A 15,669-nucleotide genomic window follows, 5' to 3' on the forward strand; every position below is an offset into this window, starting at 1 on the left:
GGGCAGGGCGCTGCGCCCTGCTATTCCGCTCTAGAAAAATCCCTAGCTACGGGAAAACCACAATATGAAACATTTTCGCAAATAGAATTTTTTCTACAAAGTAGATTTTAATGAAACTTCTCACAGTAGTAAATAAACTAGAGTTGTCACAGGAGTGATGAATTATACCCCCACAATGTGGCCTTGTCACAGAACTAAGCCAATGTCAAAGCTGAACTTGCTTGACCTTTGACCTACTGACCTCAAAATCAATGGAGGTCATCTGCTGGTCATGATCAACCACCCTATGAAGTTTCATGATCCTCGGCCAAAGCGTTCACAAGTTATTGTCAGGAAAAGGTTTCAATGTTCCGGGTCACTCTGACCTTTGACCTTTGGAACTCAAAATCAATATGGGTCATCTGCTGGTCATGACAAACGTCCCTATTAAGTTTCGTGATCCTAGTACCAAGCATTCTGAAGTTATTGTCCGAAAACCATTTAAATGTTCCAGGTCACTGTGACCTTGACCTGTGACCTTATATACTGACCTCAAAATCATTAGGGTCATCTGCTGATCATAACCAACCTCCCTATCAATTTTCATGATCCTAGGCCCAAGTGTTCTCAAATTATCATCGGGAAACCGTTTAACTGTTTCGTGTTATTGTGACCTTGACCTTTGACCTACTAACCTCAAAGACCTGTATTTTATCATGTTACACCTGTGTACAAAAATTTATGATTCTAGACCCAAGCGTTCTCAAATTATCATCCAGAAACCGTTTAACTGTTCTGAGTCAATGTGATCTTGACCTCTGACCTACTGACCTCAAAGTCAAATATGACCTGTATTTCATGATCAGGGCTTCGGAAATTTGCCGGTTTGCCGGTTTTGGACCGATTTTTGACTTTTCAGACCGATTCGTGAAGTGAAAAAACGAAAAAAATCGGTCCCGTAAAAATGGAGAAAAGTATAAATTTCGGTCTGATATCTCAATACACGATCACCTGCCAAGCAGGAAATTGTTGGTCGCACCCTCAGATAATCAAAGAGCTATAAATGTATTTTATAGTTCTTTGAGATAATCAATAAACGTGTCAATCGGTCTGATTGTCACTTTGATAATCGGTCCGTAATTAGCACGTGACGCAATCAGCGCTCGCGCGGCACATCCTTTAATGTTAGCAGACAGCCGACTGCCATGTATTAAACATTTTTGACTGGTTTCCAAATGTTTCTGACTGGATCCAAATCATTTCGACGGGGATCCACTTCTTTTATTTAGAATCCGCCGGACGGTTTATTTAAAAAGGTTATGTTTGATCACGGGTAAAAAACAAATGGTCACTGCATTTAATCATGTACATTGTACATAGGTCTTTGATTTAAAAAGACATCACACGGAAAACCGATGAAAATATTTTTTATAATTACTTGATTTGAAGAAATTACATGATTCATTTGTTGGGGCTCCAGTTGAAACAAGTGCAGAAAATCGTCTTTGAAACCCGACTGTACAAAAAAGAAAAAGAAAAAGATGGACCGGCAAACATGAATGATAAAGAAAACCGAAGTGGCGCTGTTTATCAAATTGGTCTTTTAAAAAACGTTTCAGAATGAAATTTTGTTTACATCAGAAGAGAACATATAACTTTATATAATGGAGTTGCTTATTGAAGTACAACGTAAGTGAAATGAAATATGCGTGGCCAACCCGCGTGACCTTTTGGTACTTTACATGCGGGGAAATTCGATCTCAGCATTCACATAACATACACATTCGGTCCGCGGCAGAGTATTCTTAAAATACTGAGGCTGTTTAGCAGAGAATATATGTCGTGTAATTCACTTTGACGCATTGTATTTTATAGAATTCCGTCAAAGAATGAGGAAACATCACAAAGTATCTGCCGTGTATACGGTACCGAAGTCACGTGCGTTGGCTTTTAGACTAGTTACGTACACGTTGTCAATGCCGGCAATTTTATCCTTGCAGGAAAGCAGGAAAAACATCGAAATTCAAACAAAGTAACGATCACACATAACACTGAAACACTGTCTTCATTGTATGGTAACTCGCGGTGACCGTTAACTTAGTTTTAATGCATGACATGCTTATTTCTTTCACGTTTTACAAACTATGTAATTATTTGGAATGCTGTGGGTGGGGTAGCGCCGATGTCACGATTTTCGTTTCGGACCGATTGAGTTATCAAAATTTCCGGAGCCCTGTTCATGATGTTACAACTGTGTAATAAAATTTATGATCCTAGGTCCAAGCGTTCTCAAGTTATCATCCAGAAACCGTTTAACTGTTCTGGGTCACTGTGACCTTGACCTGTGACCTACTGACCTCAATATCATTAGGGGTCATCTGTTGGTCTTAATCAACCTCCCTATCAATTTTCATGACCCTAGGCCCAAGCGTTCTCAAGTTATTATCTGGAAACCATTTAACTGTTTTGTGTTATTGTGTCCTTGACCTTTGACTTACTAATCTCAAAGTCAAACTTGACCTGTATTTTATCATGTTACACCCGTGTACCAAAATTTATGATCCTAGGTCCAAGCGTTCTCAAGTTACCATCCGGAAACCATTTAATTGTTCAGTGTCACTGTGACCTTGACCTTTGACCTACTGACCCCAAAGTCGAACCTGACCTGTATCTTCTGATGTTACACTTGTGTATAAAAAATTATTTAAATCGGTCAAGCCATTCATACGTTATCATCCGAAAACCATGAAAATCAACGGACCGACCAACCAACGGCCAAGCTCACTCCTTTATACACCCCCCAAACTTCGTTTTGTGGGGATATAATGAAAAGCCTATAATATTGTGAAATAAAATGTATTTGTCTGTGTGCTTGTTTTTGAGGTAAAAGTGATCTGCACATTTCAAGCTGGTTTTAAGACATATTTTGAATTATTTAAGAGTTAAATGTTTTCATATCATATTTTAACTTCAGAAAGATAGTTATGTTGCCATTGTAGAAGATTTACTCACTGGTTGCCAATAATTCATTAAATGATTTTCATCTCCGTATGCCGAATCCAGGCTTAAATAATCTACGAATCCAGGCTTTAATCCATGTTATCCGGATAAATGACGTTACGCCATCACTTCCGGTTTATAAAACATGCAGAACTACCATAATGCCCTTTCAGATATTTCTTGATGGGGTCAATTACTTTTACCAGTGCAACTTGTTCTAAGCATGTATCTGACGGAATCCTCAAGCGGAGGAAAAAGAGAAGCAGAATCTTACTTTTGTCTTTCACTGAAATCATCAATGGAGAAAGATCTTGTGGCCAGCTGTCTTGTACTGAGGAAGTGTAACATTTTGAAACTAGACTATATTAATGGTACAAATGCCTTTTAGGCATATCCTTTTAATTTATTATTATACAAGAGCTGTCAGTGGACAGCGCGCTCAACTATTCTCAGTGCTTGATAGTATAATATAAGCAATGAGTTAAACTTTAACATTACAATAAGCATATTCTAAGTCGAAAAGTGGCCATAATTCAGTCAAAATGCTTGAAAGAGTTGCCTCCTCCTTTTTACAGACTGGGGTCATGATGGTAAACAAGTATGCAAAATATGAAAGCAATATCTCAATGGACTTTGAAAATATTTGGGGTGGTACGCAAACTTTAACATTTATTCTAAGTCGAAAAGGGGCCTTAATTCAGTCAAAATGCTTGATAGAGTTGCCTTCTCCTTTTTACTGACTGAGGTCATGATGGTAAACAAGTATGCAAAATATGAAAGCAATAACTCAATGGACTTTGAAAATATTTGGGGTGGTACGCAAACATTAACATTTATTCTAAGTTGAAAAGGGGCCATAATTCAGTCAAAATGCTTGATAGAGTTGCCTTCTCCTTTTTACTGACTGAGGTCATGATGGTAAACAAGTATGCAAAATATGAAAGCAATAACTCAATGGACTTTGAAAATATTTGGGGTGGTACGCAAACATTAACATTTATTCTAAGTTGAAAAGGGGCCATAATTCAGTCAAAATGCTTGAGAGAGTAGCCTCCTCCTTTTTACAGACTGGGGTCATGATGGTAAACAAATATGCAAAATATGAAAGCAGTATCTCAATGGACTTTGAAAATATTTGGGGTGGTACACAAACTTTAACATTTGTGTGACGCTCACACTAACGCTCACGCCGACGCCGGGGCAAGTAGGATAGCTCCCATATTCTTCGAATAGTCGAGCTAAAAATGGCACACTGAAAGTGAAATATGCTGTTAAAATTCTAACTGACTAACTAAAGGACTTAGATTTATTGAGAATAAGTGTTTGATGCAATCTATATACAGATGAGGAATGGGAGTGTGAGGGCTAATAGGTGTAAGGGCTAGGAGGTGTGAGGGCTAGGAGGTTTTCGGGTTAAGAGATGTGAGAGTTATGTGTGCAGACTTGGAGATGTGAAGGACAGGAGCTGTGAGTGCTTAGGGGTATGAGGGCTAAGCAGTATGAGGTCTAGAAGGTGTAGGAGCTAGGTGTGACTGCTAGGAGATGCGAGGGATAAGACGTGTGCGGTCTATCAGCTTTGAGGGCTAGGTGATGGTTAGGAAGTGTGTGGGTTAAGATGTGTAAGGACAAAAAAGTTTCAGGGCTAGGTGTGAGGACTGGGGTTAGGGGGATTGACACACTTTCACGTTATAATTCTTATATATATCTTTCAATTATTCAATGTTTTTCCCATCTAATTGCAAAATTTTACTTCCTTATTGAATCAGCTGTATTCTGAACAGACAAAACATTTCCTGGAATACACCTTAACTTATGGTTTGATTCATTGTAACTGGCTTAAGTAAACTATTTGTAATAATCAAATGCTGCTATTTTAAGGATTATTACTTCATTTACTGTGGCAATACCTTAAAATAAAACTAGAGCTATCACTAAAGGTGATGAATGTACCCCCCGCATGCACTGACACAGTACATTGCAATTTGACGCACACAAGATTGCATAATTATGTGGACTGTATGTATATAGACTGTATGTATACAGTATAGTAACAAAAAACAAAGTCCCATAACTATGCAGAATATTTATCTAAAAGAATGTAACATGCACCATGCACAACTAGGGTTGGTACTAATCACTTGTGTGAAGTTTCATTAAATTGTGTGCAAGGGTTTGGTAGATTAGGCATGCACAAGATTGCATATGCAGACTGTATGTACATAGTATGTTAACAAGAAACAAAGTCCCATAACTCTGCAATTTTTGTCGCTGAAAGAACCTAACATGCCCCATGCACAACTACTGTTGTTACTGATCACTTGTGTGAAGTTTCATTAAATTGTGTCAAGGGGATGAGAAGAGATGGTGCGCACAAGATTGTGTCTATGTATATAGTATAGTAACAAAAAAACAAAGTCCCATAACTCTGCAAATCTTTTTTCTGAAAGAACCTAACATGCCCCATGCACAACTACTGTTGTTACTGATCACTTGTGTGAAGTTTCATTAAATTGTGTCAAGGGGATGAGGAGAGATGGTGCGCACAAGATTGTGTCTATGTATATAGTATAGTAACAAAAAAAACAAAGTCCCACAACTCTGCAATTTTTTTTTCTAAAAGAACCTAACATGCCCCATGCACAACTACTGTTGGTACAGATCACTTGTGTGAAGTTTCATTAAATTGTGTCAAGGGGATGAGGAGAGATGGTGCGCATAAGATTGTGTCTATGAATATAGTATAGTAACAAAAAAAACAAAGTCCCATAACTCTGCAAATTTTTTTTCTAAAAGAACCTAACATGCCCCATGCACAACTACTGTTGGTACTGATCACTTGTGTGAAGTTTCATTAAATTGTGTCAAGGGGATGAGGAGAGATGGTGCGCACAAGATTACGTCTACAGACGGCCAGACGGACAGACAGACAACCTGAAACCAGTATACCCCCCCCTTACAACTTTGTTGTCGGGGGGTACAATGACAGATCATGCAATTAAAGAGCAAAAGTCTAGAAGGCAGACCTCAGATGTAGAATGACATATTATTTTCCTTCTATGTCGAAGGGTGAGAAATTATGCTTGGTGAGAAATTGCAGTATTATCAAAGTTCAAATTTTCATGAGCTGCATGCTGATAAAGGCAAATTTGTTGTCAAATCTGGAAGAATTTGGTGACCTAACATGTTCCTTTCAAGGTAATAAAATTGTCACTTACAGAGGAAGTCATGACCATTTTGGGACCTATGAAACAGCTAAAAGCAAAATTGGTTAAAAACTGGGAAAATCTGACAGATTGAGCAAGGACAGGGTAAAAACTATAGCTCCCTAAACAGAGAATTAATTGACAAGCAACAAAGATATTTAAAATAATTTCCCCAGTCTCTGAATTGCCAGTTTTGAAGTTATTTCAGTCGTGTGCATTTTTTTTCTTAACTTACTCTCTGCCATCAACTTTCCACTTTCTTGAATAAAGTTAGTCCCTATAAAGGTATGTAAAGATTTAAATAAAAAATGTGCAATGAGGTATATTGTAAGTAAAGTGAAGATATGATATATTTTTCACCTAACCTGGGAACCATAGTATTTTAAACTGTCACCTTTCAAAAAAAACTTGTTGGGATTTAATAATGGTGTTAAACATTCCAAGTGGCAGCAGAAGGCAATGACTACTGGAAGTACACATAGATTGGTCTTACCACTACTAAGTAACAAACCCACATGGCGACTGCTCCAATTTTTGTGGGAGGACAGAGCAAAATACAGATGACACTTGTATTCCAGAAACTTTCCTTGCCCTTCAGCTTGCCTGGTGTAAAGCATCCATGTTTGAAATCTTACCCGGCAGAGTGGCTCCGAGGCTCAAACTCACAACCACTGGTCACAAAGTCTGTGTTAGCAATGAACCAACAGGTCCTCTCTATATTCAAGTTATACTTTTATATACAAACCACAATCTTTAACAGACATAAAAACATCACCCCTTATACTCTTATAATCACAACACAAACAGCTGTACTCACCTGGAACTGTAGGCGGCTCCTCTGAAAGATAAAAAAAAAATTTAATTTAAACAATGATGTCTTCTTCCACCAACTTGAAGACATTATATGAGTTATCATTAGTAAGAAGCTCTACATAAAAAAACAATAACACTAAATGTTTTAAGTGCTATAAAGTAACAGACACAGTTTTGTTCATGACCCACACATGCTAACAAGAGCAAACAAAATGCAGAGCAATAGACCCCCGAAAGTATGATCGTTGACCCCTAAGATGACTTTAACCTTAAAGGGACCATCCGGAACATGTGCACTGCAAGTAGTCTCAAAGTCATGAACATTTGTGTCAAGTACTATTCAAAATCCTTCAAGCTTCAAGAGTTCCAGAGCGGACCACGAAACAAAGTGCATTATACCTTGACCCAAAGTGTAACTGCCTTCAGCGAACCATGCCAAAACATGCGCTCTGCACGTCGCTCGATGTGGTGAACATTTGTGTCAAGTTTCTTCAAATCCTTCAAGTGGGTTCAAGAGATACCCCGAGCGTACACGAACTTGCAAACGTGCCAAAGGACACTGGCTTCAGAACATAATACCCCCTTCATGTGTATACAAAGGAGGCAAATTAAATGTATTCAAACTTTAAGACAAACAGACACTTAATCAAACCAAGTGCAAAAATAATGGGCCAATTTGATTTCACTCAACACGTAATAAACTCAGGTCATCTGAGCAGCAAGAAAAAAATCCTTGTTGTTTTTTTTTTTTTTTTGCAAATAAATGCTTCAGGGTTAAATTCTAATTTGACACAATATATCTATTGTCATCTGTTTCAAGTAACTTAGCAAAATATATACTTCTAACATTACTGATATAAACCCCAGAATTCAAAATGTGTATAGGAATTAATATCATGAAAATATATGATATACCAATCTCGTGAGACTTGCCCACATTGACGTACACCGGATAGACCCGCGGAGTGCCAGGAAGCCAAATGAACACATAGCCATTTGCCAGCTGCAAAATGGTGTATGCAGGAAAAGTGAAAAAAATGAGCACAGTCTTATACCACATTAATCTATTTGGAAGAGTATAATTATAATTTAAATGAAAGAAAAACAATAAATAATGTGAACAGTTTCAAAAAACAGAGCCGGTAACAAAAATTGTTCAAGGATATTCCATAATCGCAGCAAGAAAGCAATAATGAATTCAAGCTACTAAATAATTCAAACTCATTTCACATTTTCAGTTCAACTTTTACTTCTTTAAGGAAGAAAGTGTTTTTGTAATGTTGTGATTTACGACTGTTCTGCACAAGCATCATTGATTTCTAGAAAATTTCATCTAAAACACTTTAATTTTTCAGTGCCTTCTGATTACGATTTCTGAGGAAAATTAAACTTCAAAATAAAATGACCATGTCCTGGGTGGTCAACCCACCTGACTTTTGGATACCCTACACTACATAATTATGGTCCTTCAGTGTAAAAAAATTATCAACTTCATAATTACTGTGAAATTTTGTGCTTTGGCCTGCCTTTTTCATGGGAGATAGATTTCACAGATTTTTCATCTTGAACATAAAATGGACGGGAAACTTTGACTAGCAAGGCAAGAATGCTAATTAGAATTTTACATACTTGTAACCTTCACCCTGCTAGTGAGGCAATAATGACTGTCCATCATGTCAGAGGAGATGTCAATACCATATAATTATTTAAGTGGTTTTTACTGAAAATTTACGGCTGAAGACGGTACAGCAGACATGATCAGACTGCACGATATGCAGGCTGATCTTGGTCTGCACTGGTCACAAAGGAAGAATCACTTGCCGCCAGCAAGCTAAAGGTTAGGCACTATGAATTGCATCCAGAACTGTACCTCCAAGTCAAACTCAAAGGCAAGTGCAGTCCACTTAGGACATTCATACTAAACTATACCTCTTCGTGGGCTACATTGGTGAGAGGGAAAAAGGCGAGATGATATCTCTATACTTCTAATGTTTTAAAGATACATAAGTCACTAATCAATAGAACAAGTTTGATTATTGCCTGACAGAAAATTCCGAATCCAGAATCTAGTCAGAGCAGCACTGCAAATGACATTCTGGTTGAGAACCTGGAAATTGACAATTTCAACTTGGAAACTGACAATCTCCTAATAGTACAAAGTTGATTATTGCCTGACAGAAAATTCCGAATCCAGAATCTAATCAGAGCAGCACTGCAAATGACATTCTGGTTGAGAACCTGGAAATTGACAATTTCAACTTGGAAACTGACAATCTCCTAAGTCTGGCAGATAGTACCTAAAGAGGCTGAGTGAGTGCCAAAATACAATTTCAATGAAATATTTTAAAACTAGAAAGTCCAAAAGCCCAGATAAAGATATCCAAATTCATTTTCTTTATTTACATTTACAGAAACCTTTATTCAAAACATAATAACTAGAAAATGACCAAAAGTGTAAGAAATTATTTACAATGCTCTAACTAACTCCTTAAGATTTCGACTTGGTGTATCCGATTTTTCAATGTAACTATCCCTTTTGGGTAACAGAATTCCATACAGCTAACAGTTTTACTGGTGCAAGAAAATCATATAATTATAATTAAATCGTGAAAATTGGCGGGTGATACAAAAATAATGTAATAAGTCTCTACCATAAAACACCATGCTGACTAAAGACTTCTCGAAGCTACGATAGAATTCCTCAGGCCTACTAATTTCCTCTTTAATTTCCTTTCAGTATATCAGACAACACGCCCCGGGGTTCTGTAAGCATATACGTGAGGCAAAGAAACATATATCTCAGTTATAGGAACGAGAACAGCGGTTACGTGGGGAACAATTTGGTTAGCTGGTGAACAATTTGACAAAATATACAATGAGTAACTGGGTAATAAATGGAAAGCAGCTGCCAGCACAGTTTTTACAGTGATATTTCACTAAAGAAATGGTAACCATACCTAAATACAAATGTCTTAGTCTCCTATAGAGAGACAGAAAATGCTTAAAGGTATAAGTAATGGCTTTCCTGAAATACACAAACAAGCTTTTTAATTAATTTGCTTTAGGAACCACGAATCCTACCTTTATTTCTTAATTGAAACAAAACTGATTGCCTACAGAAAGATTAAACACATTATCATTATTCCCTGTATTTCAAAGATTCCTATTGTTTTTTTTTTATTAAAAAAAAATCATTTAGTACAAAGTAATGCTTAACAAGTATGCACATGGGCAGAATGGTTCGAGCCGCCAGCTGTCAGAGTGACACCTTGACCTTAACCTAAACCTGGGGCTGGCCAAGACACTCTGTCTAATAATGGTGAAAATTCATGCCAAGTTACATCAAAATCCAACCATGCATGAAAAAGAAATGCTCCGGACAAATTTCAATTTGACCTTTCACCTCCAACTGTGACCTTGACCTTTGATAGGAACATGGGGTTTGCCCATGACAACTCCTCTCATGAGGTAAACATTCAGCCAAATATAAACAAGATTTGTCCTGCATGTCAAAGTTATGGTCAGGACAAAATCTGAGTGACGCACTAGGACCTACTCCCACACACCAACCCCCAAAAAGTGAGGACTAAGATGAGCTCAGCGCAAGCGGGCCTCGACAAAGATCTTAAAAAGTAACTATAAACATTAAAGAAAACAAGAACTCATAGAACACAAAATGCCCCCCTTGATGCATTCAATATTTGCATAAGGAACAAAAATTATTATCATGCAGAAACGGTTTAACTGTTCCGGCTCAATGTGACCTTGACCTTTACCTACCAACCTCAAAATCAATAAGGGTTATCTGCTGGTCATGACCAACCTCCCTATCATCTTTTACGATCCTAGGCCCATGGATTCTTGAGTTATCATCCGGATACCGTTTTAATTGTTCCGGATCACTGTGACCTTGACCTTTAACCTACTCAACTCAAAATTAATAGGGGTAATCTGTTGATTATTATCAACTTCCCTATTAAGTTTCGTGATCCTCGGCCCAAGTGCTCTCAAGATATAGTCCGGAAACGGTTTAACTGTTTCGGGTCAATGTGACCTTGACCTTTGACCTACTGACCTCAAAATCTATACGGGTCATCTGCTGGTCATGAACAATCTCTCTATCAACTTTCATGATTCCAGGCCCAAGCGTTCTTGAGTTATCAACCAGAAACTGTTTCACTGTTCCGAGTCACTGTGACCTTGACCTTTGACCTATTGACCTCAAAATCAATTGAGGTCATCTGCTGGTCATGACCAACCTCCCTATCAACTTTCATGATCCTAGGACTAAGCGTTCTTGAGTTATCATCCAGAAACCATTTAACTGTTCCCTGTCACTGTGACCTTGACCTACTGATCTCAAAATCAATAGGGGTCATCTGCTGGTCATGACCAACCTCCCTTTCAATTTTCATCATCCTAGGCCCAAGAATTCTTGAGTTATCATCTGGAAACGGATTGGTCTACATACTGACAGACCGACCGACAGACATTGCAAAACAATATACCCCTCCTTCTTCGAAGGTGGGGGGCAAAAAAAAATTCTAACAAAAACTTTTGAAACTGCTCAATTAAAAGAAATCACAAATGTTCACTATAACAGTACAAATTTCCCATCACTGACTTTTTTACTTCTTTTTAAATTACACAAGAGTTTAAGTGCCAAAACTCCGCACATAAATTTCTAAAGGCAAGGAGTAGTTTCCTGGTATATTGATCATTCTGGTCTGACAAGGGAGTCAAAATTATCTCCCTTCAATAAAATAATCATAAAAATAGCGCTCAATGGTATTCCAGAGACCAATACAATATGATTATATCTGGAAAACTTGCAATAATTTCTTAAGAAACAATTTATAACCTGGGCGTATTTTCTCTTCTATGTCCCATGGGTTACATCTGGCTGCTTCCTTTCGACTTTTCATTAACAACCCAGTCATTTGGCATTTCAAACTGTACCAATAACTTACAAAAAAGCTAAAACTGGCATGCTCCATTTTCTGCTAAGTTATAACTCAAACACATTTTCATATTTATCAAATTGTATAACTGATGAAAAAACCAAAATGTCTAGCTACTTTTAAATATTTACATTCCTCTATTCTTTTCCACTGAAAATTATGACATTCACTTTGTATGAGGCCAAAATGGCTTGCTTGAACTTTTCATTATCAACCCAAAGACATTTTCGTCTCTTACCGTACATCTTGATGTCAAAATGACTGTGTGATAAAACAGTTTGATAATTTCATGATTTTACAAGTCTAGCTACATAAATTTTTTGCACATATGTGTGTTAATGTTCCTTCTTTATCTCTCTATAATTATAAGTTCAACTTTTGAACATCATTATAAAATCTTAAATCATTAAGTTTGCTACTTGCTGTTGTGCAACGAAACTAAGTGTGGCCGCAGGTGATGCTCTTTCTATTTTGTTTAAACAGCAACTGCCAGCTAGAATCATAAACATTACGTTTATCTCGCAAATTTAGTATAGACGTTTCAAAATAGCTTTCCTAATTCAATAACTTCAAGTTCTCTGCCCTTATATACAATACAACTGCAATTACATTCTGGGTGGTAACTTGAAAATTTCAAGAACTGAAAATGAGAATTGGCACTTAAAAGATTAGAGAGCAAAAATTTTGAAACAATGAAATGAATTTCTCTAACCCTTATAATTGATTCTCACAATCTAGTATGCAATGTTAAATACTGCGTCAAGGGCAATAACTCCACTCCTATTGAAGCTTTCTTGCCAATTATCAAACTAAACTGTGATTTTTTGGAGTGTATATCAAAATCCCCTTGATCAAAATCCCCTCCACTGAAAAATGACAGGGGTTACAAAATCCCCTTCATACTTTTGCTGGGGGTAACATAATCCCCTCATCTGTGATCTCATTAAGATATATAGATATCAGTGCTCAAATTATATTATGTTTGCTAAAGGCATTGTATTTTACGTGGTTTAGCTATAGACCTTTTAAATCGATATAGATGTATTTTTGAACTTAATGAAGAGCGAGTATAATTGCACAATGGATTAGATACCCCCTGCAAAATTGGTATGAAGGGTATTTTTGTAACACCGTGTCATTTATCAGCGAAGGGGATTTTGATCAAGGCTATTGATTGATCTCCCGATTTTTTGACCAGACACATTTGTGTACATTCTGAACAACTACCAATAGGGCCCTAAATGTGTAATCAAAGTGCAATACAAAATGTTTTATTTAAAATAAAGGACATAAACTGCTTAAGAATGGGGCTTCAAATAAAGCAACAAAAAAAACCTTTTCACGCTGACAAACTTATTTTTACTCTGGTTATTTGGGAGCTTTTTTTCCAGTTATCAATCATCTGAGATTTTATTGCCTAATTTTCAGAAGATTGTTTCGGAAAATTGGCACTAATATCAGCTTTTTTTGTTTTCGGGCCAAAAACTCTGGCTTTTACGGGAGCAATTTTTAAAAATTTGAAAAACCTGTACGGATCAATGGTCATATACATTCTGACACATTTTTCTGTTTAGTTTCGAAAATTTTCAAAAATATTGTCTCTAAAGTTAACAATAAAACATCAATTCGACTAATTTTTTGGAACTTTTTTTAAATGAACTTTTTCAAGACCTTCTTCCATCAAGACGTTTGCCCAAATGAATACAACAGTTTAACCTCAGCTCTTTTTTAAAACATTAAAAAAGTTCACATTCTCCCTTTTATATGATTTTCAACATAAAAGATAAATAAATAATACTCTAAAAAGATTAAAATCACTTTAAAACATCTTCAAGCCAGAAAAAAGGGCTTTATCAAAAAACCCAAGGAACTAAACCCCCATACATCTGCAAAAAGAGATAAGAACATAATTCTCTTTTTTTCCAATTTAAAAAACAAGAGAAAAAAAATCCGTATTTTGTTTCTTTTTGAAACACTCTTTTTTGATCTAAAAATAGTATTTTAATGATTTAAAAAGTACATGTAAATGACTTCCCAAAAAATAATCTATCTGGCTAAAATTTCGGGAACACAGAAAAAACACAACAAAGACACCTCCTACTCAAATCACGCCAATATGTCATTATTGAACTTTCTGTTTTACTGCAAATACGTACAACAATTAATTACCAAGATTTCCACTAATTCTCTAGCTGTCATTCTAATTTTTCATGAATTTGTTACATTTATAGATTTCCTACCATTTATACAATGTGTATGAATTGAACTTAATACACTGAACTAGAGATGCTTTTGAGAAAAGCGCAGTCTCCCACAACGCCTATTTGCTGGATTGTTCAACGAAGGGTCCCTATCAAAAAGTCAGTTTCCGGATCGCTAAAGTGGATCCAATAGAGGGTCTGGACGAGTGAATCTAATCAGTTTTTTCAAAGGCCATAATTCAAAAAATCCGGGGGGGTTGGCAGTTTCAAACTTGCCAAGGCTTTTGGTCAAACACTTTTGTTCAAGTTTGGTGAAGATCGGGTGAGAAATGTTTAATTTATATGTGACAAACCTTTGGACAGACAGACACAAAAAGACACACAGACTGGAGTAAATCAATTGTCCCCCACACCACTGGTGGGGGGAGACATAATTATTAATCATACAGTCTTCAGCCTCAGCATACCAATCAGTTTCATAGAACAGGACTGGTACCAGTCTAAAATATTGGGCAGCATGGTCAATCTTACAATTTCAAAGTTTTGGGTAAAATTTTTGCATTAAAACCTTTGCCGCTGCAGGCGAATTTAACACCTTTCAAACACTTGGAACCAATCAAACGCCCTTAAAACGGGGTCTGATCAGGTTTCCAAGCGTTGCTACCTGACAAACTTTTCCAATTTGGAGCAAATTTAAGAACTTTACAATTTACAACGACATTTTCCCCAACCCAATTTTTTCTTAGCGCTAAAAGGGTTAAAAATTTTAAAGAAAGGATCTCATCCTCAAAGCTGCTTATCTTATATTTACTGTGCTGTGTCATTATAATATTTTATGTTGCTAAGGAATGAAAAATACGACCCCATCTTATGCCCACCTTAAAAACCCATCTGTCAGGTGCTAGAAATCTGGTGCAATGAAAAATTTATTCCAAAATTTGAAAATTTTGGCACAGTTTTTTCAAAACATCTAAAATATCACCCCCCTTACTTTTTTTTTAAACAATGAAAAATGTTTCAAACACGCAGGAATTTTCTGAAGTATATAAATCTTATTTTCTTTTATCTATAGTTAAAATCATTTCATTTGTATACTCTTCAGCATTTATGACTTCCTCCTGTTTAAAACTTCTTAAAACATTCACTTTAATGACGCAAACAAAAAATGAACATTTTTACAAAAACACTGCAAAAAACGATTTTAAATAAGGGGAGGTAGGGAATCCCGTATATTACCCGAACAGGAAGAAATAGGGGAAAACTAAAAGGGCGTTAGGGGGGTTTTGAAATTTTTAAAAAACCCGAAACTAAAAAATACGGTTTTCCGTAACATGAAATGGGAAATTTTTATATACATACCCCTTAATTATTGAAATAGGGGAAAATTCAAAAAAGGGTTTTCGACGTATACAACACCGATTTTCCCCATATTCTGGTTACGGAATCAAAAATCCGATATTAGAGAATACGGGACGATATTTCCCGTATATGTTTCTATACAACCCCGTATTT

The 15,669-nt window shown here is 36.5% G+C and overlaps 1 protein-coding gene across 1 annotated transcript in view; it reads right to left on the reverse strand.

The window, feature by feature from the left end:
- LOC123561641 (double-stranded RNA-specific editase 1-like) overlaps positions 1–7,101 on the reverse strand; it is an 88,210-nt gene extending 81,109 nt beyond the window's left edge. Inside the window, exon 1 of the mRNA XM_053553032.1 lies at positions 7,000–7,101. The gene's annotated coding sequence lies outside the window, so the exon portion shown is untranslated. The remainder of the gene's footprint in view (positions 1–6,999) is intronic.
- Positions 7,102–15,669: the final 8,568 nt, after the last annotated feature.

This window comes from Mercenaria mercenaria, chromosome 10, assembly GCF_021730395.1.
Source record: "Mercenaria mercenaria strain notata chromosome 10, MADL_Memer_1, whole genome shotgun sequence".
Lineage (NCBI taxonomy): Eukaryota > Metazoa > Mollusca > Bivalvia > Venerida > Veneridae > Mercenaria > Mercenaria mercenaria.